This window comes from Cryptomeria japonica, chromosome 9, assembly GCF_030272615.1.
Source record: "Cryptomeria japonica chromosome 9, Sugi_1.0, whole genome shotgun sequence".
Taxonomy (NCBI): Eukaryota; Viridiplantae; Streptophyta; class Pinopsida; order Cupressales; family Cupressaceae; genus Cryptomeria; species Cryptomeria japonica.
The window spans coordinates 123,446,978-123,474,293 of NC_081413.1; the positions used below are offsets into that span (position 1 = coordinate 123,446,978).

The 27,316-nt window shown below is 33.6% G+C and overlaps 1 long non-coding RNA gene across 1 annotated transcript; it reads left to right on the top strand.

Moving 5' to 3' along the window:
* Positions 1 to 756: 756 nt before the first annotated feature.
* On the top strand, positions 757 to 26,569 carry LOC131858190 (uncharacterized). The gene is made up of 4 exons (XR_009358955.1): positions 757 to 1,520; positions 4,398 to 4,492; positions 15,521 to 15,614; positions 26,279 to 26,569. It is a non-coding gene; the product is annotated as an uncharacterized LOC131858190 (long non-coding RNA).
* Positions 26,570 to 27,316: the final 747 nt, after the last annotated feature.

The window sequence follows — 27,316 nt, forward strand, 5'->3', positions numbered from 1 at the left end:
AGTATTATTTTATTACTCTAAATAAAATAGAATCATTGCCACTTGTGTCTAAGTATATAAAACTGTTACATCTTATTTAGCTCTATGTCCTTCTTGACAACTAATAAACATTGAAGACAATTATGTGATATCTCTCGGCATTATTTTACGCATATTTTTTTAGAATATAAGTATACTAGTTGTTATTCACATTTAAATCCAAAAACAGTTGTCTTGTTAAATTTTTTATTGTATTTTATTTGAATTGCTAGGAATCTTTGCCTTAGTTATCTTATATTACATTTTTGATAGCATTGTTTGTTGATTTGATTTATTTTGGTTGGCACAATATTGATAATCTTTCTAATAGTAGATGTTTTTGATTGAATAAGTTAAATGAAAAATCAGAGGGTTTGTGCAGTTGTAACATGTCTTCACTAATAGTTAATCCGTCACATCATTAAATAGCAATGCTGCCATTGTATGTTGTTTTCAACATTTGATGTTTTCTTCCCCATTATTCTTATATGTTAAAAACTTATTAATAAATCATATAAATACATATAAAAAGAAATATTAATGATTATAACAAATCCACTATAAATCTAAATATGAAAAGTCCTAATTAATATTATAAAAATCATGTACATCCAAATTTAATTAAAATAACTAAAACATTAATACCTAGAATAATTTGTTTAAATATTAATACCTAGAATAATTTGTTTAAATATGTATCACTGGTTCATTAAATTAATAAAAAAACCTTCCAAAGAATGTTTGAAACTCGAACAGAAAAAAATTCAGATGTTTTTCACGCCGATGAGAAAATGTCTGAAAATTAACATGGAGCGGGAATGCACAGAAAATAACAGAAAATTCCGATGTTATGGAGCGGAATGCACAGAAAATAACAGAAAATTCAGATGTCACGGAGCGGATCAAATTGGAGTCACTGAGAGAATGCCCTAAAAAAACACGTGAAAAAAAATTCAAATTTCATGGAGCGTAACTAATCGGAGTAAACCATGGTATTCAAACCATGTGAACCACTGTATTTCTCGTACTGAGTTCATTTTAAAGGGAGGGATGGTATTTATTCAAATTTCAAACCAATTGGAGTAACCATGGTATTCCAACCATGTAAACCACGGTATGTAAACCATGTAATTATTTGGGCAAAGGCAGCCGCCATTGTATGTGTCGCATTTGCATGTTTAAGATCATAACCCTAACCTCTGTCAGACCAATTAATGTTCTTTTATTTTTTTCTGCCAGTGCTTTGTTCTGTCTTTCTGTTATTTCTTTCATTATTTTTTTTTCCCAGACAATGTTTTTTTCTGTTGTTTCATTATTTCTGGTTTTTCCTTTTTCTAGAGTGTTACAGTGTGCACACTAGTAGTCTGCCTGTCATGATCTTTATCTATTTTTTTTTTCTTTTCTTTTTTTTCATATTTTGTGTGGTAGAAGATGAAGAGGAAAAGCAGAGGAGTTAGGGATCAAGAAATGGCAGCTGATTGAGGGAAAAACTCTTCTTCCAGGTAATTTTTCTTCTAAATTATATCTGTATTTTTTTTAATATTTATTTTTATAGTTAATCTTATGTAATATTCTTCTTATATGTACCCGAGGAAGTGGAGGATTTCTTTACCCTGCCAAAATGAATAGGAATCGCAGATTTTTCTATGAAAACTAATGGATAATAGATTGTTTGCCCTGCCCGAATGAATAGATTGTTTATGTATGGACAATTTTTATTTTTTTTGATTAGTAAAACGCAGCCAAAACTGCACAGAATTTATATTAACAAAATTAATATTTACAAGTTTACATTGTAACACTAGCACAGAAGACAAAATTTGTAACTGGGACACATTTCAGTAACCATAGCTTATCGATTACATGATTTAGATGCCTTATAGTTACTAGCATGGAACAGAGACCCAACAATTTTCGACAGCACTTTCAAACCAGATAATCAAAGCTTCTATTACTTATGTATCATTTGGTACATAAAATTTGTCTTCAGCATTTCCATAAGAGTTGTTAGATTAGAAACCTATGAAATATATGTATTTTCATGTCTGTTTCCTGTGTTTATTTTTGGAGATGGGCACTATTGTCCCGGAAATCTGCTCCCATTACCTTGTCCTTTGCTCCATGATAGTTGGTGCACCCTGGGTGTAATGTCCCCATTTGGGATTTGCCTTTGGTTTAGTCTTTGATAGTTTTTCTGATTTGTGTACTTGAAACATACTCCACCCTGTTGTGAATTTTTGCTGCTTGTCTGAGCCCTTCAGATTAGATTAAAAATAAAATAAAATCTTCCCCAAATCTTCTATAAGGTCTTCCAATTCTGATTGAGGGAAAAACTCTTCTTCTAGGTAATTTTTCTTCTAAATTATATCTGTATTTTTTTTAATATTTATTTTTATAGTTAATCTTATGTAATATTCTTCTTATATGTACCGGAGGAAGTGGAGGATTTCTTTACCCTGCCAAAATGAATAGGAATCGCAGATTTTTCTATGAAAACTAATGGATAATAGATTGTTTGCCCTGCCTGAATGAAAACTAATGGATAATAGATTGTTTGCCCTGCCCAAATGAATAGATTGTTTATGTATGGACAAAAACTGCACAGAATTTATATTAACAAAATTAATATTTACAAGTTTACATTGTAACACCAGCACAGAAGACAAAATTTGTCGCTGGGACACATTTCAGTAGCCATAGCTTATCGATTACATGATTTAGATGCCTTATAGTTACTAGCATGGAACAGAGACCCAACAATTTTCGACAGCACTTTCAAACCAGATAATCAAAGCTTCTATTACTTATGTATCATTTGGTACATAAAATTTGTCTTCAGCATTTCCATAAGAGTTGTTAGATTAGAAACCTATGAAATATATGTATTTTCATGTCTATTTCCTGTGTTTATTTTTGGAGATGGGCACTATTGTCCCGGAAATCTGCTCCCATTACCTTGCCCTTTGCTCCATGATAGTTGGTGCACCCTGGGTGTAATGTCCCCATTTGGGATTTGCCTTTGGTTTAGTCTTTGGTAGTTTTTCTGATTTGAGTACTTGAAACATACTCCACCCTGTTGTGAATTTTTGCTGCTTGTCTGAGCCCTTCAGATTAGATTAAAAATAAAATAAAATCTTCCCCAAATCTTCTATAAGGTCTTCCAATTCTTAGCACAAGATAACTGAAATAACCTCTTTCAAAGATTTGCCATAATCTCCCAAAATGACTCCTTTTAAAATTGGTGTATATAATCTATCTCTTTTATATATGGACAATTGATTATAGTAAGAAAGATAATAGTTAAGAAATAGCCCTCTACCCTTGAAGTTGTAGCCCTAGTTTATTTATCCTTAGAATTATTATCTTTATTGCATTTGGCATGGCTTGCCTACTCTCCCTGGTTCTATAGTGACCGTGGTGGGCATTACATTTTAGATATCTGTAGACTGAGACTCTGGTATAATGGTAATAATTCGCTTGCTGGAGCGATCTGAGTAATTGCTTTGACTTAATGGTTTGCTAGTATGATCAGTGAGCCAACTGCAGATGACTAATTCAGTACCTTCCAGTCAGATATGAGGGCTAGGGTTCTGTGGACGGATCTTGCAATTCTACAGGTCTGCAATCTCCTTATTTCCTGTTTGAAGAGGATTTAAGGATGACAGGTTGCTGGTAACTGGTTTGTCTCTGCCCTGAATGCCCAAGTAAATGTTGGATGTCCTGTCCCTGTAGTGTAAGACCTCACTGTATGATGTGACTACAACCAAGGTGATGAAATTGGCTATCTTGGTTTGCAAGTTTGTTCAAGCTATTTTAATAGCTATCTTCCCACTCTCCGAAATTTGGGAAAATTTTTGCCATCCTCAAAATTGCCCCTTGCCAACATAATTTAACTTCTCTTTTGTAGAATTTAGAAAATCTTTGCACACAGTTTTGTGAGGTTGGTCATGAATGTGTTGGGAAGAAACGGGGAATCCATTTGGTTAGAGCATTCTCTTATATCCTACCCTAATTTGGAATAGCAATTTTTCAAGTAAATGATCTTGTAGGTTGACTCATTTGGTATGGCTCGCCTACTCTCCATGGTGTTACAGTGACCGTGGTAGGCATTACATTTTAGATATTTGATATAATTTAATTTTTTGATGTAATTATTACATTTTTATCTAATATTCATTGATTTACTTTTTTATTATTTTCGTATAATTTAATGTTTAGAATATAAATTTATAGATAAAATGTTTTAGATCTGACCACTTTAAAGGATGCTTTTCTTTTAATCTTAAAGTTTTTACAATGTATACTATTTATCTTGGAAACAAATGTTTTGATCTATTTTAATTTCTAATAGATTGACTCATGTTTATTTTTGTCTTCAGCCGGTCATGGCACTGACAATGGATTCACGGGTGGGACCATTTCTCAGAGTAGGCCTTGCTAAGCTCTTCACGACTCCTTCTGAACCTGCTCACTGGTGAGCTGCACCATCAACTTAGACTTTTTCTTTTTCCTTTCCCTTTTCCTATTAAAAAACTCAGGGTGTGGAGCTTTGTCTTTTGCATGTACTTTTTATCCTCTTACAATAGCTTACTATCGCCTACAACTGGTCTTTATGATTGTGAAGCTTTAATCTTTTGACTGTCTTTGACTTTTAATAAGGGTCATTGTGTTTTTCTAACTGTAACAGTGTCATAGTCTGTTGTGCAATTGTTTGGACACCTTCCTTAACATTACCAGTCCACCATGTTAGTCTACTCAGTATGTTAATGTGACTTGGCATTATCCTCTACTTGGACTATCCATGTCTGAGAAAGTGTCATACTTGTGTTTGCAATTTAACAACTCAAACTACCTTGCTTACCAACAGCTGACAGTGCCCTGTGAGATATTTAAATTCATAATATCATTATCACTTCTTTTGTTGACATCCATCTTCCATATCAAGGCTCAAAACCTCTATCGATGAATTTGACTACTTTTTCTCTCTGTATCTAGAAATTAGAGAATTCTGCCTAGTTGATTGACAATATCCAGTGATCTCTACTAGGTGAGGATTTGGAGATAACAAATTAGGGTCTAACAAAACTATTGTCTTCATGACTGTGCTTGCCTTTTGTCTACTCTTTCACATGCATTCATAGGCTCTTTTGAATGATAGCAGTAAGGAACAAAATCTTTTCGTCCTTATGGTGCTTCACTTCTAACCTTTTATCGTTCGCAAACCCCACCATTATATAGTGTACAAGCCCTTTGTATTATCACTGAGCTATCATGTATCTTCTATTGTGCACTTGTTCTTGGTACAATATTGGCACTTAAGTGTTCTTGTCATGAAGATCTATGCTCTTTATCCCTATCTCGTGAGAATCCTTTGGTGTCCCTTGAATGTTCTAGATTGACTTGTGAGCATTGTCTATAACTGAAATATGATAATATTTATGTTCGTACTGTTATCTTGAACACATGCCATATGACTGTCTTCCTTATAGTCAACATGTCTCGCCGATTTTATCACTTCGACCACTCCATACTTTTTAAGCATTTAACTACCTTGCATGATTTAAAAGGTTGTCATTTTTGCAAGACTGTTTTAGTGAACTGGGTTAATAGGTCTTTGTCCAGACCTTCGAAATTGAATCTTTATTACTATCCTTCTTTTTTTGTGTTTGGTGGATATCTTTATTATGTATACCTTTTCTTGATCCTATTGTCATACATATTGGATCATTGTCATCTAGAACATGCTTTACTTTCATATGGCAATCCTTGCGCTTAAACTTCATAGGGTCCTTATACGGTCCTCTAAGAACTATGTGTCATCTCTGCACCTTTTTCTTCCGTCACAGACAGATATGACAATTTTAATGTCTTATTTCATCCCTAGACTATGTATTAGCTTCCCTAACTTCCATTTATAACTTTTGAGCTCCTATTAGCTTGGATTATACTTTCAGATTACTGACAGGCACAATTAGCTTGGTTTACCCAATTCACATGGGTGCAGTCAAGCTTAGAGACATATGGTGGTAGAGACAAAAGTAGAACTATCTTCTTCTGCAAATTTCACAAGTAATGCTGAGTTTTCACTTAGCACAGAAAACAGTAGGGAACTCATGAATTTAATCACTCACAAGTAATGTTGAGTTTCAATTAGCACAAAAAAATTGGTGCAATCAGCCTAGAGATAGAAGATGGAGACAAAAGTTGAACAACCTTCTTTTTCAAAGTTCATAACTAACAAGTAATGTTGAGTTTTATGTAATGTCCGCTAATTAGTCATACTTTAGATTAACCTAAATTTGCCCAAATCTAAAAGATAGGTAATTAAATTTTATGGGCATAACTTTGTTTACTGGTTTCCTGCAACAAAGATTAGAGAACACCATAATTTAGTTACCAGTCAATTTCTTTAGCCCATTAGGGTAGGCTAGTTGGATAGGGTGTCCAAGAAACCAATCCTCGTAGGCCCAAGGGCAGATACCATATCCCCCTTGGCTCCATACAGAATGTGTTAGGCATCAATCATGGAGTGGCATACCCAGCGAGTTATTCTATCGCCGTTCCCCCTCATCACAACCACCTTCTCTCTTCAGCCCAAGACCAGATGTTTCATCCCTCTTGAGTTCAAGTGGCAGGTGTTAGGCATCCACTATGGAATGGTGTACTTAAAAGAGAGTCCCTCTTTACAACGAACCATTTATTATATTTATTCAATCCATCACGTTATTAAATATGTATAATATATATCATACTGGCTGATATATACTCTAATGCTAACTCAGGAAATTCATGCTTATACGTACCTGACACTGAACTTACCCGTCTTTATCCTTGCTAGCAGACTTCACCATTCCTTGCTTGCTATCCCCCCAAATTGGCACGAGGGGAAGGTATTTATCCTAACCCCCCATCGTGGTGGAAAGCCACGACGCTTCCTATTTGGTAGCACCCCATTTGAAGGGTCGCTACCCTCACACCTGATGGGATCCTCCATTTAATCAAACCATCGTTTTAGAGGAATGGCTATCGGGGACCAGTCAACAAATATAACATATATTTAATAAAATGGCATAATTCCATATTGTTAATGTATATAATGTATATTATTAATATATATATTGTTACACCATTTTAATACAATGTATATTATTAATATAATAACATTATTCAATATATAAATGTAAATTGATAATATGATATCTTTTTTTATATCAATGTAATATAGTATAATATAATTTTAATATGATTTAACATATTCTATGGCAAAAATTATATTAATTATTTCTGCTATAAATGGGGGACATGACAGTCCTCCCTTCCCGAGATTGCTTGTCCTCAAGCAATGATCATTTTAATTAAATCTTCTCAATGTGAGGATCCCAAACTAGCCCTCGAAGATCTGTAGTCTTAAGACAAGTTTTTCTCATCAATTGTATTCGTAAGAGCCGTCTTGGTAAGTCTTATGGGTATCTTTTGAGACGAGCAAGGGTGAACTTCCCATCTATGGAGAAGAGGATTAGAAGCGTGACACACATCTATGACCTCAATTGTGTAATGACCATGTTGGCTATGCCATATAAATTGGAGACCTTTAGGAATTAGTTTATTGAATCTCACCGTTTATATGATTGTTGTACGCTAACACAATTGTTTGGAAGAGAGTAAAATGCTATAACATTTGTAAAGAAGCTTGATATCATTTCGTCATACTCTATATGATGTTTCACAATGTGTGATAAGTAGTTAGTGAATAGAAGATCTTCTGGTACAAAGAGTTAAATACCACTTACAATTGCGGAAGTGATTTTGTGGAAGCCCCAAATGATAGATTTGACTCCATTATTACATATTGTTCATGAGAGGAATACGTGTCTAAATTTCTTGTTTTATAAGTTGTTGGAGGAATATGTCTAAGTCAATAGTTAAGACATTTAAACAGATAAATTTCTCAAAACGTATAAACGTTGTATTTGTAGAATGTAAAAGATATTTCATCTTGATTAAATAGGTCTAGATGATGATGTGAAAAGGTTAATAATAGCTATACTTAACTCAACATCAATAGTTAGAGTATAACTAGTCAATGAGAAATCTTAGTTGATAGTGTGAATATCATGGATATCATAGTTACTAAATAGAAGTGAATAATGAATAAGATTTCAATTTCTTAATTACAGAAATCTAGCATCACCCCCTTTTTGCCATACAGTTTGTATGCATATAGATTGCTATGGTTGGATATTGACATATTGGTAAACTTAGTTGGTAGATTGAGATCATATGTATCACAAATATATTGAATGGCTAAACATGTGTCCTTTCTCCTTTAATGACAATTTATAGGCAACTTTCTATAATTTTCACTTCATGGTTTGAGCAATTGTACTCTCACATTCTTCCTTCATATAGGTTTTCATAGTATGGTCATGTTTCAATAATCCCTATGTTGTCCTTCCCATGTTATTATGAGTATGAGACTCGTGTTTGCAAAAGAAGGGCCTTGGTGATTTAAAACATGCACCTCATCTAGAGTACAGTACTCATAAAGTATACTCATAGAATAACCAATAACCAATAACCAAGCATGTTCAAGGAAGACACACACACACACAAAGGAAGTGATCATGTTGAAACATTTAAGATATGAAGCATCCATTTAAGACAAAAAGCTCATGCTGAAAATACATGAAGCCATTGCATGAGATACAAAGTGCATCAATGGATGAAGCATGGACATAAACACATGGAAGGCATGAAGCAATTAAATGCATACATGCAAGGCATGAAGCATAAAATGTATGTAAGACATAAAGCATCCACACAGGGTATGAAGTAATACACACAAATGCACACAAGGCATGAAGTCATGTAAATCTTTAAGCATAAACATAAATAAGGTATGAAATAATACCCATAAATACATGTGGGTACAAGCATAGACGTCAGACATGTAAGGCATGAAGCAACACACATAGAGGCGCAAAGCATAGATGGGGAAGGTATGCACGAATCCAATACGACAAGTATGAATCTGAGTCATACACACGAATACACATAAGGTGTAAAGCACAAAGTATACAAATGAAAGCACATAAGGCAAGAACCATCCACATAAAACATGGAGTATACACATAAGGCATGAATACATGTAAGCATGAAGTGTACACATGAATACACGTAACGCATGAAGTATACAAATGAATTCCCTTAAGGCATGAAGCATACACATGAATACACGTATCATAAAGTATACATGAGGCATGAAGTAACACACATAAATGCCATAGGACATGAAGTCTGCACATAAGACATGAAATAATAGACACATGTAAGGCAAGCAGCAACACGCATGAATATACAAAAGGCATGAAGTAATGCACATAAGGCAGAAGCAGCTACGTAAAGCACAAATCATACATATGAATATGGAGGACATGAATCATAAATGTAAACATAAGGTACAAGCATATATGAGAAAGTTACCCATGGAGTAGACATGCCGAAGACACATTAGTCATGAAGCATACATGAGAATGGTATTCATGGAGTAGACATGTTGAAAACACCTTATTCATGAAGTAACACATAAATACACAAGATATAAAACACATATGCTGAAAACATGCTAGACATGGTGCAAACACAAGGTATAGATGATGAAAGTGTACATATAAAACACCCATGGAGTAGGCATGCTCCAAACACAAATTAGACATGAAGCAATTAATGGCACGCCCACGAAATGCAGTATTGGCCTGATCAATTCAATTTTTAATTTATTTAAAAGAGGGCTGGATTATTGGTTCGAACTGAGTAGTCATTAAAGTAGGTTTGTCCAACAGGTTGGCAGAATCAAGCTCTAATACCACTGTAATTTCCGCTAATATGTCATACTTTGGATTAACCTAAATTCGCCCAAATCCAAAAGATAGGTACTTTAATTTTATGGGCATAACTTTGGATACTGGTTTCCTGCAACAAAGATTAGAGAACACATGAAACAATACTTTTAAAACTGAAACATATACCAATGAAATTATATTAATGATATCAATTCTGCTATATTAGTTACTGTTTTGAATTACAATTTGTTGGGTATAATCAGTTTATTATATAAAGTCAGATTGAAAGTCACTTACCAGTCAATTTCCTTAGCCCATTAGGGTAGGCTAGTTGGATAGGGTGTCCAAGAAACCAATCCTCGTAGGCTAGTTTGTATGCTAATTACAGAAATCTAGCATCACCCCCTTTTTGCCATACAGTTTGTATGCATATAGATTGCTATGGTTGGATATTGACGTATTGGTAAACTTAGCTGGTAGATTGAGATCTTATGTATCACAAATATATTGAATGGCTAAACATGTTTCCTTTCTCCTTTAATGACAATTTATAGGCAACTTTCTATACTTTTCACTTCATGGTTTGAGCAATTGTACTCACACATTCTTCCTTCATATAGGTTTTCATAGTATGGTCATGTTTCAATAATCCCTGCGTTGCCCTTCCCATGTTATTATGAGTATGAGACTCGTGTTTGCAAAAGAAGGGCCTTGGTGATTTAAAACATGCACCTCATCTAGAGTATAGTACTCATAAAGTATACTCGTAGAATAACCAATAACCAAGCATATTCAAGGAAGACACACACACACACAAAGGAAGTAATCATGTTGAAACATTTAAGATACGAAACATCCATTAAAGACAAAAAGTATTCATGCTGAAAATACATGAAGTGTAATGTCCCCTACTATGTTTTAAACATAATTAATCCATTTCAATATACTTATGACTCACACTGAATATATCAGGAGACATTTCCATCTTAAGTTAGAATCCAATCAGTGATATTCCACTGCTCACTCGATTAACTATAAATAAATCGTTCATCTGTCATACATCCATAATTCTTAATGCAAGTGTCAAACCAACTGTAATGTCCCCAACACAAAAACAGCTCCTTTCCCAAGTTCTTAAACACTGACAGCAGTAACATACTAACAAGGATTAGGCATATGAACATATTCTCCTACCATGTATTATCTTCTGAGCTCTTTCTGATTTACCGTCTAATAAGGTTATTTGTCTGATTAAGACATTATGTGTGTATATAACATTATTGATATTACATCATTACTATATATATACTTATCCTTATTCCGGTTTGAATATTTACACATAAATAAATATATTAATTAAATAATATAACTAATTATTGAAGTATTTGCTAAATACCTATTATATACATTATTGAAACTATCACTACTTAAAACATTAGTTATGAATATTTTTAATGGCTGGTAACAGGGCAGACAGATCTGGTCTGCCACTGTTATGAATTAAGTATTACTATTGTACATGTTGCAGTCTATGTAATATTATTATTAAATTCTCCATACAAACATATTCGGGCTACATATATTAAGCATACTTACCAATCACATCCCCTATGCATACCACCCAGAACAGGGATGTTGCTGCCTGTAACTCAATAACAGTTCTGATCTGATCTGATCGATGCTGCCAGATCATATATATTCCCTTTCCTAATCTACTCTAAACTCATAAACAAATCATTCAATTTTCCCATTGTTGTGCCAATTTATGTTTTACCTTACTTTTAATGGTTAAGTGTCTAATATTGCCAATTAATCAGTGATCTCTAAGAGTTGTGTTGCTTGGTACAAATGATTATATGAATATCTAAATATGTTTCAGTAATGGCTTAGTAAAGGAATGATGAATTCAATTAATATTATCGCTAAGTGATCTTATGATGCTGAGATCTAAGTTTAATATAGATTCTGCTCTCAGTAAGAAATCTGATATGCATCACAATCTGAAAAAGGGAAGGATGACTAATATATCTACCAATCAATCCATCCTAAACGCCAATACTATGGTGTGGATTTGTGAATGTATATCTATATATGAACAGATCTATGAATTATATAGATAGTCACTGTCTTAGATTAATATTAATGTATTTGTATGCGAGACAATAGTCTCAGTCTAATCACTATAACTGATTATAATTCTTAATTCCTGTGAGAAAGATGATGCTGTCTCTTCTTATCGATTTATTTCACGGGTCTTATTGTCTGCAAGGATGGATTCCCCACTCTTATTCATTGTCTTTGTCCAGTCAGCTATTGATTCCCCTAAATAGTTAATACCGTCATAGTTCCCGATTTCAGTGACTTCTTATATCTTGCCAGAGAAAGGGTTGCATCCTTCCAAACAGATCGCATCTCCCTATAATCATTCTTCGGTAATTATTATATTAATTAATAATAATTGTTTTATATATATATAACCATCAAGGAGGGGACATGACATGAAGCCATTGCATAAGATACAAAGTGCATCAATGGATGGAGCATGGACATAAACACATGGCAGGCATGAAGCATAAAATCTATGTAAGACACGAAGCATCCATGCAGGGTATGAAGTAATACACACAAATGCACAGAAGGCATGAAGTCATGTAAATCTTGAAGCATAAACATAAATAAGGTATGAAATAATACCCATAAATACATGTGGGGTACAAGCATAGATGTCAGACATGTAAGGCATGAAGCAATACACATAGAGGCGCAAAGCATACATGGGGAAGGTATGCACGAATCCAATACGACAAGTATGAATCTGAGTCATACACATGAATACACATAAGGTGTAAAGCACAAAGTATACAAATGAAAGCACACAAGCCAAGAACCATCCACATAAAACATGTAGTATACACATAAGGCATGAATACATGTAAGCATGGAGTGTACACATGAATACACGTAATGCATGAAGTATACACATGAATTCCCTTAAGGCATGAAGCATTCACATGAATACACATAAGGTGTAAAGCACAAAGTATACAAATGAAAGCACACAAGCCAAGAACCATCCACATAAAACATGTAGTATACACATAAGGCATGAATACATGTAAGCATGGAGTGTACACATGAATACACGTAATGCATGAAGTATACACATGAATTCCCTTAAGGCATGAAGCATTCACATGAATACACGTAGCATAAAGTATACATGAGGCATGAAGTAACACACATAAATGCCATAGGACATGAAGTCTGCACATAAGACATGAAATAATAGACACATGTAAGGCAAGCAGCAACGCACATGAATATACAAAAGGCATGAAGTAATGCACATAAGGCATGAAGCAGCTACGTATAGCATGAATCATACATATGAATATGGAAGACATGAATCATACATGTAAACATAAGGTACAAGCATATATGAGAAAGGTACCCATGGAGTAGACATGCCGAAGACACATTAGTCATGAAGCATACATGAGAAAGGTATTCATGGAGTAGACATGTTGAAAACACCTTATTCATGAAGTAACACATAAATACACATAAGATATAAAACACATATGCTGAAAACATGCTAGACATAGTGCAAACACAAGGTATAGATGATGAAAGTGTACATATAAAACACCCATGGAGTAGGCATGCTCCAAACACAAATTAGACATGAAGCAATTAAAGCCACACTCACAAGAATGCAATATTGGCTTGATCAATTCAATTTTTAATTTATTTAAGAAGAGGGTTGAATAATTGGTTCTAATTGAGTAGTCATTAAAGTAGGTTTGTCCAACAGGTTAGCAGAATCAAGCTCTGATACCTCTGTAATGTCCCCTAATATGTCATAATTTAGATTAACCTAAATTCGCCCAAATCCAAAAGATAGGTAATTAAATTTTATGGGCATAACTTTGGATACTGGTTTCCTGCAACAAAGACAAATCTGCTATATTAGTTACTGTTTAGAATGACAATTTGTTGGGTATAATCAGTTTATTATATAAAGTCAGATTGAAAGTAAGTTACCAGTCAATTTCCTTAGCCCATTAGGGTAGGCTAGTTGGATAGGGTGTCCAAGAAACCAATCCTCGTAGGCCCAAGGGCAGATACCATATCCCCCTTGGCTCCATATGGCAGGTGTTAGGCATCCATCATGAAGTGGCGTACCCAGCGAGGTGTTCTATCACCATCCCCCCTCATCACAACCACCTTCTCTCTTAAGCCCAAGAGCAGATGCTTCATCCCTCTTGACTCCAAGTGGCAGGTGTTAGCCATCCACTATGGAGTGGCATACTTAAAAGAGAGTCCCTCTTTACAATGAACCATTTATTATATTTATTCAATCCATCACGTTATGATAATCAATTACATCTGACATAATTATCATTTTATATTACATTTCAACAATGTTGTGTATTGGATTGTCATGAAAGTATCCTGTTAGTGTTACTTTGTATTGGCATTGACCACTTATTGTCATTTCATTATAATCAGTTTGTTATTCCATATAATAATTTGCAGTATTACCATAATTTGAATAACCTGAATCTGATTGTATTATGTATTCCTGAGATTATGTGGAGATATATATATTTATATGTTACGTCTGGCAGTACTGTTATGTTATTTTAATGTTGTTTGAATGAATAGATAAAACTTACCTTCTTAACTTAATATGATATTAACTGTCATTGACTTGATTAAGAACATCTTAATTTATATTCAATGATGCACAAATCTGAATTTAAATATGTATATCATACTTGCTGATATATACTCTAATGCTAACTCAGGAAACTCATGCTTATATGTGCCTGACACTGAACTTACCCGTCTTTATCCCTGCTGGCAGACTTTACCATTCCTTGCTTGCTATCCTCCTAAATTGGCACAGGAGGGAAGGTATTTATTGTAACTGCCCATTGTGGTGGAAAGCCACGATGCTTCCTATTTGGTAGCACCCCTTTTTGAAGGGTCGCTACCCTCACACCTAATGGGATCCACCATTTAATCAAGTCATCGTTTTAGAGGAATGGCTATCAGGGACCACTCAACAAATATAATATATATTTTAATAAAATGGCATAATTCCATATTGTTAATGTATATAATGTATATTATTAATATATATATTGTTACACCATTTTAATACAATATATATTATTATTAATATAATAACATTATTCAATATATAAATGTAAATCAATGTACATTATTAACATAATAACATCATTCAATGTAAATTGATAATATGATATCTTTTTTAATATCAATGTAATATAGTATAATATAATTTTAACATGATTTAACATATTATATGGCAAAAATTATATTAATTATTTCTGCTATAAATGGGGGACATGACATTTTAACTTTTTATCTTAGCATAAAAATGGTGTTGAACTCACAAATTTCATCGCTTATAATTAATGCTAAGTTTCAATTATTGGAGAAAATGGTGTAAAAAAACCTTCATAACTGTAGGGTGTGATATTCTATCAAAATGTGATATAGCTTGTGGAGTGGGACGTCTTACTTCTTGGTAAATCACAAATGTTTTAGTTCATTGTGTTTAGATTTGCTCTATTTTTTAAGTATTTTGGTCTAGTTTTGGAATGTAATGACTGACAATCAACTATTAGGTTTGTTTGCTGGTTGTCATAACACAGAGAAGCTGCAATCATTGAAGTTGACATGTTTGGTGAGGTTGACATAAATGATTACAAACAGGACCTGGTATGTACATGTGTCTAATGTTTTAGATTGTTTTCATGATTAATTTGTGTGACTACCATGTTTTGTTCTATGCATTTCTTGTGTTTACCCACCCTTTTTCTATGATAAAATTTTGAGTGTAATTTTATTGATTTGGGGTCTTTAATGTTGGCATGCATATTGTTATATTTTTCTTTGAATATGAATGCCATGCTTTGTTCTGTGTATACACACTCTTTTTCTATTATGTCAATCATTAAGTATTATTCCTTTAATGTGGTATTATCTTCTCCACCCCAATTTTACCCTAATATTATAATACATTTGGAGGTGACTTCTGGATGACTTATTTTATGATGACAACTACACATACTACTAGCTGCCTTGGTTAATATACATTCTCAATCCGGGATAATCTACCAAGCAAAATAAAATTAGGAATTACAAAATAAAACATCATTCCTATTCATTTTCCTCCCACTCTACTCTTCAAAACCATAAACTGAGTGGTAATACTTTTCCTTGCACTATTTTCCCCTCACGCAATAATATGGACATGATCGAAAATGAATGTAAATAGTATCCTGGATAATCTACTAAGCAAAATAAAACTAGGAATTACAAAAAAACACATCATTCCCATTCATTTTCCTCCCACTCTCCTCTTCAAAACCATAAGTTGAGTGGTAATACCTTTCCTTGCACTATTTTCCCCTCACACAATAACATGAACATGATTGAAAACGAATGTAAATAGTATCTATATATCTGTAGTAAAACTTCCTCGAGGCTGTGAGGATGTATTGGCTTTACATCAGCCACTCAAAATCATTTTAGGCGCTGCAATCATAGAGATATGGCGGAAAGAGAGATGGTGAAATAAAGCCAAACAAACCAAGACAACAAACATAATGATTCCAGGTGCTCCTGCACCAACACTTATAGGAATTTGCGAGCATATTCACTCTTGCATTTTACCTTTATTTTGTGGTTTATTTGATACTCCCCTACTAGATCAAAACGTTAACTTGGATCTCCCCTTAGACAAACGGATGTGTTTTTTTATGTTCTATACTACTGCAGCCATCATAGAGAGAGAGAATTAGCCAATGCCGAAACTACTTCAGTTTTATACCTGGTATAGGGACTTCAAAAGTGGAATAGAATTAAAATATACATTATATGATACTCAGTAGAGCATATTCCCTACACCAACACTACACTTACGTGAATTTGCGAGCATATTCACTTTTGCATTTTACCTTTATTTTTTGGTTTATTTGATACTCCCCTACTAGTTCAAAATGTTAACTTGGATCTCCACTTAGACAACCGGATGTGTTTTTTAATGTTCTATACTACTGCATCCATCATAGAGAGAAAGAATTAGTCAATGTCGAAACTACTTCAGTTTTATACCTGGTATAGGGACTTCAAAAGCAAAATAGAATTAAAATATACATTATATTATACTCAGCATAGCATATTATAATATAATAAAAAAAAAAATTTGAGAAGCAAAATAGAATTAAAATATACATTATATTATACTCAGCATAGCATATTATAATATAATAAAAAAAAAAATTCGAGTTCCACAGGGATTTTGATTCGAAGATACACTGCATTCAAAATCCGTTACTACATTTGAAAAATTGTCAAATGGGCCATGATTTAGCAACAAAGGTCAAATTGAAATATTAAAAGGGGGAAGAGTAATTTTTGAGCAATAATTTAGTTTTAGTCACAACCTTATTGGGCCTAATGGCAAAGGTTGTGTACTCCATACAAGGAACACATGTTCAAATTTGGAGGTGTGTGAAGGATGCATGCCTCATTGAATTGTATATAAGATGTGTAATGTCTTAGGAAACTCATACCAATTCGAATATCTTTGTTAGTAGGGACTTAACAAACTACATTAACCTTTACTTTTATATCACAACTTGATTGCAATGAAACAAGCAGCTATTTAAATGTGTTAGAAAACTGAAAGAACCCTGGTATTATGATCTAAAATAGGGTATGTAGCTACCATAGTGTTATCAAGTTCATCTCCAAAGTTGCTGAACATCAAATTGTTGTTACCATGTACCAGATTAGGGTCATTTCAATGATCAATTTATTGGGTGCCACCATGTTGGTGTATTTTTGAAGGGTCATGTCATAAATCTCCTTATTGAATAAGCCACTATAGAGTTGGTCCTCGTCTGCTGGTGGTGAGACTTGTTCCAAGAGCAAAGTGTCTTTCGATGTGTTCAGCTCCTCATCGACATCTTGTGAAGAGACATCCCTCCATGCTTTTTCTTTACTTATCTTTTTCTTTTGCTTCACGCTCATCTAGAGATGAGCTTTAGATGATTTCTCTTTTCTTGGAGGTGTAGTCAGTAATCTATTCTTCCTTGATTTGTTGGTCTTTGTTTATATGGATTCTAGTGCAAGGGTTTCATTGTTGATGTCTTCTGGACCTCCGTAGAGTTGATGTTCTTTAATCTTCAGGTTTTGCCCTAGGTAGGCCCCATAGAATCGAACATGTTTGTTTTCACTAGTCCTTCGTTTATATCCACATGCACCACTTGCTGGCAGTAGAGAAAGAGGAAGTAAAAAACCGAGTTCTTCTATCTATAAAGTTGAAAAGACTGTGGGAGAAGCTAGGTGAAAATACGTGTCAAATTCTTTTGCTCTATAATGTAGGTCTATTGTCAAAGTGTGCAGTGTTTTGATATTATGATTCAAGAGTTTGTCCTACAATGGAAGATTAAGCCTACCTAGTAGACCTTCTTGGTTGTGCTAAGCACATGAATTAATTGAATAGATGCCTCTACAATCTACTTGTTTGGGATGCATTTCTTAGTGTGTGTAGAGTTTTTTTACATTAGTAAATATTTATACAGAAGCTAACCGTTGGGATGATGTCTCAGTAATATGAAAGTTGAAGAATGATAAGGGACTTAACAAACATTAACCTTTACTTTTATATCACAACTTGATTCCAGTGAAAAAAGCAACTATTTAAACGTGTTAGAAAACTGAAAGAATCCTAGTATTATGGTCTAACATAGAGTATGTAGCTACATTTTGGTCTATTGTGAGGTGATTGCCATAGTGTCATTAAGTTCGTCTCCAAGATTGTTGAACATGAAATGGGTGTTAGGGAGATCTGCAAAACATTTTCCTCCCACTTGTATCAATTGTTGGGCAGTTTGGACTTGTAGCAGTTCCATCTATTTCAACAATCATTTCACCAGGAACTCCCCTACTTTATTGGATAGCTATTGTTGCTCCACTAGTCCTGCGCATGTAGCTATTCTTGGAAACAGTTGTGCCAATGATTGCATCTGCATATGAAAGTGGAATTTGCATTTGCTGAGTCACCTGCAAAACAATCCCACAAACTTTCAATAGTTGTATGCTTAACTTTCCATATAGTTTTACCTTACTAAAGAAAAAGTAGTTATAATTGTCCTGATGAAATACTTCAGTAACCCGAAGCTGTTCTGCAAACACAGCCACCTGTGTGATAATAGCTGTTAGTGACAGGTTTCCAACAACGCTTCCCCCAAGGGATGGATCTCTACCATACACAGATTATCCTTGATGAGGTTGAGAATCCAAAGGAGGGAGATCAAATAGTATTAAAATCACAAGTTCTTTTAATCAAGACACACTTTATTGTGGTTCTTAATTTTTTTTTCTGGATTCAATTGTGTAGGATTTTTTGCATCAACGTTTCGGATCACACTCTGTGATCCATCATTAGGATGAGAGAGATGTAGGAGAAATTCTCCATCATCAAGATGAGAGAGCTGTAAGTAGGATTTCTCCTACAACTCTCTCATCTTGATGATGGAAGATGAAGTGTGATCTGAAATGTCAATGCAAAGAGAATCTACATCATTGATTCCAGAAACAAAAATTAATTTGTTTTAATTTTATAAAATAGAGTAATATTTTCAATTTTTGCAGATTTATTGTTTCTCTAAATTTTTAGGTAATTGAAAGATTCGGACCAGCTGAAAGGGTTTCAAATCATAAGCAATACCTTGGGTGTGATGAGCTTGCAAGTCAAACCATCAATTGCCATGACAGCAAGAACAATCTGCCATATTGAATCTATTCATAAATAATCAAGCCTATAAATGTTGGAGACTAATTATCATGTTCAAACTTGAAATAATGCAGAAATGTAAATTTATAACATTACTTGTATGTAATCCTCAATAAGGTCATCAAGCCCTATGTCCTATCTGCTTAAAGTCTCTGCTATCCATTAGCAACAACCTGTCTGTCTTTGTCCCCCAAGTTCCATGATTGCATCAGGATTTTGTGGAAAATAATAACAACTGAATGCACCTTTGTGGATTAAAATCATATTTTTAAGACATTTCATCATTATCATAATCCAGAACAGCATTAGAAAACTAAATAGTTGTTTAGAAAGGATATTATTTGGATCTTTCATCGCATTGTACTTAGTTCCAAGCATATCGGTTTCTTCTCCATCTAATTTCGCCACTAAGGGGAGGTGAGCTCTTCGTGCATATATAGCCAAAGGGAAGAAGCCTTGGCATGAAGATCCTATCATCAACCTCATATATGCAGCATATATATTGCCCTTGAGGTTGGATATTGTCCCACGTGATACAATCTCCCATGCTAGGATACAGAGCTCCATCCATTATTTCCAATCAGAGCCTTCAAAATCAATGAATTTGTTCACAAAATTCAAACTCTCAACAATATTGAACTGAACCTTAATACTATTTCTGTAGAAGAAAGCTATAAATTGTAATTCAAAAACTTTGCATCACCCCAAATTACATATATAAGAACACCTACTCTATCATGGATGTGCTTGCTATTAAATGAGAACAGTGGAACACATACTATATCAACATGTCCTTGGTATTAAGCAAAGAGAAGTCAATATTTAAGACAATCCTTTCTTAGGCTCTGTATGAATAGATAAGATGGAAACAATCAATAGATTACCATAATCAAATTCACAACACATGTTTTAACTGTGTGATGCAAAATGTTGATGGTTAAAAATTGCTCACACTATCAAATCCAAAAAACTAATTTGAATGATCAGATTTGATCAATGGATTGTCAGACTAAATCAACAATACAAAGAAAGTGTTTAGGTCCTCAAATTTTGTGGAAAGTGGTCAAGTGATCAGGAATACCTAATAAAATCTAAGGTGGGTATACTTTGCAGGAAAAAAAATGGCAAGCGAAGTGGATGGTAATGCCTCAAGGCATATTTTATTTGCATCACAGGCCCCTTTTAGCTCTGTGACATAACTGGTAAGGCAAAGGCATTTCGCTTTGTGATCCCAACTGAGCAAATTAATTCACTTGGCAAGGAGAACTCACACTTCAAAGCACAATGAGGGATAGTGAGATTGTCAGATCGGGCCTTATATGGAAATTTCTTTCAACGTGATTCATGAGGACAGCTTGCGCTGTTAACTTGATTTTTGGAAAAAGAAAAATGTTGTCATGTTGGGGGGAAATTTTGGAATCATAGTACTAGGCAAATTATAATTCAGGCATAAAAGTTGGATAATCAAGAGCTTTGCAAAGTGAATTCTGAAAGTTTTATTTTCAAACTACATCTTCAAGGATTAGGCACTTATTGGAGAGGTTGGAAGAAGAGCAATGGAAGCCACTTTTATGACCATTTGACAAAAGGCTTATATGGTCAAGCGAGACATACATCTGCTATTGCTCCATGGGGTTTGAATGATCTCCAAGGCACCAATAGAATATTTGAATTTTCAGGGTTCTTTCTTAGACTAAGACTTGAGGTAGCTAATGCTTCACTAAGGCCTAGTAGTCAAGTCAAGACCACACAGGACTGGTACAGTAGATTTTTTATTCAGTTTATGTGGCAGGCAGAGTAAATTAGTCAAGTCTTCTAAAGATGTAATTCTGCTAGGGACATTTTCCAAAGGATTACAAGCTGAATTTTAGCGATGTAATTAGATGTCCCCTTTTTTGTCAAGGTCCTCTTTAGGGGGCACCTAAATGATTAGGCATAGTGTAAAAGATCTTTGGCATACAACTTGGTTGTTTGCCATTTGTCTCCTATAATGAAAGACAATTCATGAGATTTATCCCCTCATCCTAACGACATTATTTCAAAGTAGCAGGATTTGACTGCTTAGCTAAGATGTTGAGTTTCTAGCAATTGGGACTAAGGGACAAAGGTTACAACTTGTTTTTTCATTGAACAAAGCTGATTACAAAGTAAAGAAATGTAAGAAAAGAAGAAGTGACAGAAATTTCAAATTACAATATTGGTTTAGTTCTGCTACTTCTATTTGGTCTAAAGGGTTTGTCATATTTGTGAACCATTGGTTCCTTTGGATCTTCTTATGAAATTGGCTTTGGTTTGGGAAAATCCCCTTTTTGTTTTTCTTTAAAGAAGATCTATTCAAAACTCCTTCAAAATATAAAATTAAATCCAAGGTTAGCTTTTGGGGTTACTTCCTTTACAATGTGATTTTCTATGTAATTCTTTTGTTAACCTTACAAAATTATCATGTAATTTAATGTCATATAACATGCATTTCTCTTTGATGTCAAGCTTAGGAAAGTTGAGTTTTAAGGGCAATTTGGCAGTGCTTATGAAAGCTCAGCTTGAGTGTATCTAACAATATTTGAATCTCTTTAACTTATGGTAAGGTAAAAAAATGTTAGCTTTTGTTCTGCCTTATAGGACTGGGCTTTCAGAGTAGTCATATAATGAAATTTTCACGTTCTTTGATCTAATATAAGATGCATTTATTTTAGAGGACAATTCTAGCTGTAGTTCAAAAATTCTCACCATAGGATAACATTGGTGTTTACAGGAGGGAAAACATCAAAACTGGAAAGAAGAAATTCAGGCTAGAAATGAGAAAAATCGTTGTGGATATCAAATATCCACCATTTCTGATCCAAAAAGAGAGGAATACAGCATATAGATTAATGACTATGGTGCAACAAGGCTAGATCTTGGTTACAGCCAAAATCTAGTTATGTGACCTTCACTGCATCCCTCAAATTACAATAATCTATAGGATGCCAATTATCTTTGTTCCATGGACAAACACCATTATTCCTCATAACTGGCAGGTAGACTTACTTTCCCCCATGCGTACAGACTACCCTCCAAATGTAAGATAGGACTGTAGCCATCAAGTGCCAACATTGGTGCAGATATAAATGTAGCACTGTTATTGTTTTCCACTTGATAAATTGTTTCCTCACCAAACCAGTATTGAATTTGGTGCTGGTGACAAATGCTTTAGAAAAATGACTTGCAAAGCCCATGTTTCAATCAATGGTAATACCTATGAACTCCTCTTTGTGAAAGTTGGAGTTCCCGGTTATGATGGCATAATTGGCAGTAATAGTCTTTCATCATGGAAACCATATACGGTTCACCAAAATTTCATTGAATTCCCTTTTGGTACCCTACCAATTGACCATTCTTTTCATACATTCACAACCTCTGTTTCATCTCAATCTCCTCCAAAAAAAGGTCCATTCCACTCACTGGATTCATTATTCATTACAAAGAATTTTCTTGAACTATGAAATAGCCACAATGATGCTTCAAGTCCATGAACTCTTTCAAATCAATTTCAGTGGTGATAGTCCAGACTACCTGTCCAGGATTGGCATAAGGAACGTTTACCACTACAAGACCTACCATTCTCCTTACCCAAATTGGGATTTCAGGTTTGGAATTCTAGTCAATGGCCTTTGAGTTACATATATAACTGCTGCTCTCACAGACTCCCAAACCTCGTTAGGCTATTCTTCTTGTTGCATTTATTAATGCTATTGTCTTCATAGTTGTAATTGTTATTGTTGTTGTCATTTTCATTACTATTTTTGCTTCCCAATTCATTGTTTTTGTTCTGCATAACAGCCCGGGTGGTGTAGATTTCTATGATGCCATTTTCTCTAACTCACATCTTTGGATTGAGAGGGATCTGTAGAACACTACTACTGAGAAGGGGGGTTGAATCAATAGTACATAAAATTTAATCCTTTTAACAACTTCAACCTTTTTATCAAGCTTTTAATCTGAAATTGAAAGATATAAAAGATACAACAACTGAAACTGAAAAGATGCAACAAAAAGAGCACAACACACAAGATTTTACGTGGAAACCCAATGCGGGAAAACCACCGCGAGAAATGTCGCTAGGAGCTACTATCCTAATCCGGCCTCACAATCTTTATTCCAATTACAATGCTTTAAGGGCATCAACCATAAGAAGTTATCAAACCCCCGTCTATAAGTGCACCAACACTTTCAATCTCAAATCTTTGAGCACCAACTCAAATTTTTGTGATACCAATCACTAAGTACATTACTGAATTTCAACTTCATAACAATTGCAGATTACAAATAACATCTTTTGAAGCTTTCAAAATATTGATATTATAACATTTTTTGAAGCTTTCAAAATATTGATATTATATGAACATTTTATTAAACTTCTAACTTCTGATTTTTGAACATTTAGAAAGCTTCAACTATGAATAGCGTTTAGTGATCAACAAATTTATACAGATATGTTTGCCATAGTGCAGATTACAAATAACATCTTTTGAAGCTTTCAAAATATTGATATTATATGAACATTTCATTAAACTTCTAACTTCTGATTTTTGAACATTTAGAAAGCTTCAACTATGAATAGCGTTCAGTGATCAACAAATTTATACAGATATGTTTGCCATAGTACTTAACTTCAGATTTCACTCTGCCTGTGATTCAACTTAGAACAGACATTAGACAAACTGCATTTTCTTATGTAAATAAAAACACAAATTTCTGAATATTAGACAAATCTGTATATTATTCTTTAGATAAAACTGATCAACGATATTGTAACCCCTGAATATCTGAATAATATCTTCCTTACGTAAGAAAATGATACCTTGATTGTAGTTTAAAATTGCATTTAACTATCCATGATTTTGATCACAACATTCCTTTAGAATTCAGCGAATGCTTTAGAATAATATTATTTTCTCTCCAAGTCAATTACAAATCACACCTTTTTATTCTCTACAAACTATCGACTCTCTCCAAGCATTTTAAAACAAAGCTTTGTGATGGCTGAACATTAAGGCAGCAATGCAGGTCTGAGTATCTGTTATTATCATTTTCTTAATTGTTGTATCATGTTCGTGGGAATAATATCTTCCAATTTTATTTATGTACAACCAGAAGAATATGTATTACATGAAGTTTGTTTGACCATTATCTACACAAACCATTAATCATTCTTCATTCCAATGGTCATTGCATCTGCACTATAGTAGGATATTGATCTTTTGATATATTTTGACATCAATGAAGATATGTATTACATGAAGTTTGTTTGACCATTAGCTACACAAACCATTAATCATTCTTCAAAGCATTTTAAAACAAAGCTTTGTGATGGCTGAACATTAAGGCAGCAATGCAGGTCTGAGTATCTGTTATTATCATTTTCTTAATTGTTGTATCATGTTCGTGGGAATAATATCTTCCAATTTTATTTATGTACAACCAGAAGAATATGTATTACATGAAGTTTGTTTGACCATTATCTACACAAACCATTAATCATTCTTCATTCCAATGGTCATTGCATCTGCACTATAGTAGGATATTGATCTTTTGATATATTTTGACATCAATGAAGATATGTATTACATGAAGTTTGTTTGACCATTATCTACACAAACCATTAATCATTCTTCATTCCAATGGTCATTGCATCCGCACTATAGTAGGATATTGATCTTTTGATATATTTTGACATCAGAGGCCATGATTTAACAACATTTAGGATGATTTAACAACATAGGTCAAATAAAAATATTACATCTAGGATATTCATCTCCAAGATTGCTGAGCATGAAATGGGTTTAGGGATGCAAAACATTTTCATAATTCAAGAATGGATATTGTGAAGAATGTTGGTCATAGCATCCTCTAAAAATATTGAAGAAACAAAACATGACAAAGGAAGTGTATAAATGTTCCATGTATTTGGAAATGCACTTGTGAATTTTTGGTTTTTTTTAATAACCATCTTCAAACTCAAAACAATTTCTACCTTTCTGATTTCTATTTTTATTTATTATCTACACAAACCATTAATCATTCTTCATTCCAATGGTCATTGCATCCGCACTATAGTAGGATATTGATCTTTTGATATATTTTGACATCAGAGGCCATGATTTAACAACATTTAGGATGATTTAACAACAGAGGTCAAATAAAAATATTACATCTAGGATATTCATCTCCAAGATTGCTGAGCATGAAATGGGTTTAGGGATGCAAAACATTTTCATAATTCAAGAATGGATATTGTGAAGAATGTTGGTCATAGCATCCTCTAAAAATATTGAAGAAACAAAACATGACAAAGGAAGTGTATAAATGTTCCATGTATTTGGAAATGCACTTGTGAATTTTTGGTTTTTTTTAATAACCATCTTCAAACTCAAAACAATTTCTACCTTTCTGATTTCTATTTTTATTTATTTGTGGTAGTTGTAAAATACTTGAATCTTGTTGGATTGGAGTTTATTTTCATTATTGTGATTATTTCCATTATTGTTTTCACTTGCTGCATTACATTGACTAATTTATAGCTGAATTGGTATGACAGGTGGCAGCATGTTGCAGCGAAAAACAGTTTGATAAGAAGGATCAGGATCTTAATAAAAGCAGCAACAGATGGAATTAGGCTTCAATCATTTATGTAGTTAAATTTTGGTCAAGCATATTGACTTGATAGCATTGTAATATGTACAAAGATAGTGCTTAATAAAAAATATTGGAAGGGGGTTAAAAACCCCTTCTAAAGACTGAAGGGAATAATCATTGGCCATGGTTATTCCTTGAGGTCGTGTTTTCTGGCACCTTAAAGAATGGTCAATAGGCCAAGATCATTCTTTAAGGTTTGTGTCTCTTTTTTTTTTGCATTTTTTTATTAGTTTAATTTTTATTTAAGAATTTATTAAATGGTTTATGAATAATTTATAAAATAGTGCACAAAGGATAGTCATAGATAACCTTGTTACAAAAGCAAAATTTACTCTCTTTATGAATGCAATTTAAAAACTATTGTCATATTTAACATTATTGTAAATGACTTGAAACCAATCATAAATTGCCCTTACAAATATATCATTTGAACAACATTAATTCATATCACTAATGCAATTTACATAACATAAGAATTTCACCATAATTATAATATGTATTTTGACTCGTACTATTTTAACATATCAGATTACATAATTAACAACAAAGCATAAAATTGACAACTTAACATAATCATCACATTGATAAGAATTTCACCATAATTATAATAAAATAAATATTTTGACCCATACTATTTTAGCAATTTGTATTCCATAACTAACAACAAATAAAATTGACAACTTAACATAATCATCACATTCAAGTTGCATATTTAAAATTATGTAAATGTGTTGTGTTTTGTTGTGTTATGTTTTGTTGTGTTGTGTTTTGTGTTTTGTGTTTTGTAGTGTGTTTGTGTGTTGTGTTGTATTGTGGTTGTCTTAGGTCAACTAGGGGTCTTAGGTCCATTAGGGGAGGCCAAAGAAGCTTCCACCTTCACGTGGTTGGCCTTGTTAGTAGAGAATATTTGAATAAATATTCTTGAATATTTTATAAATTA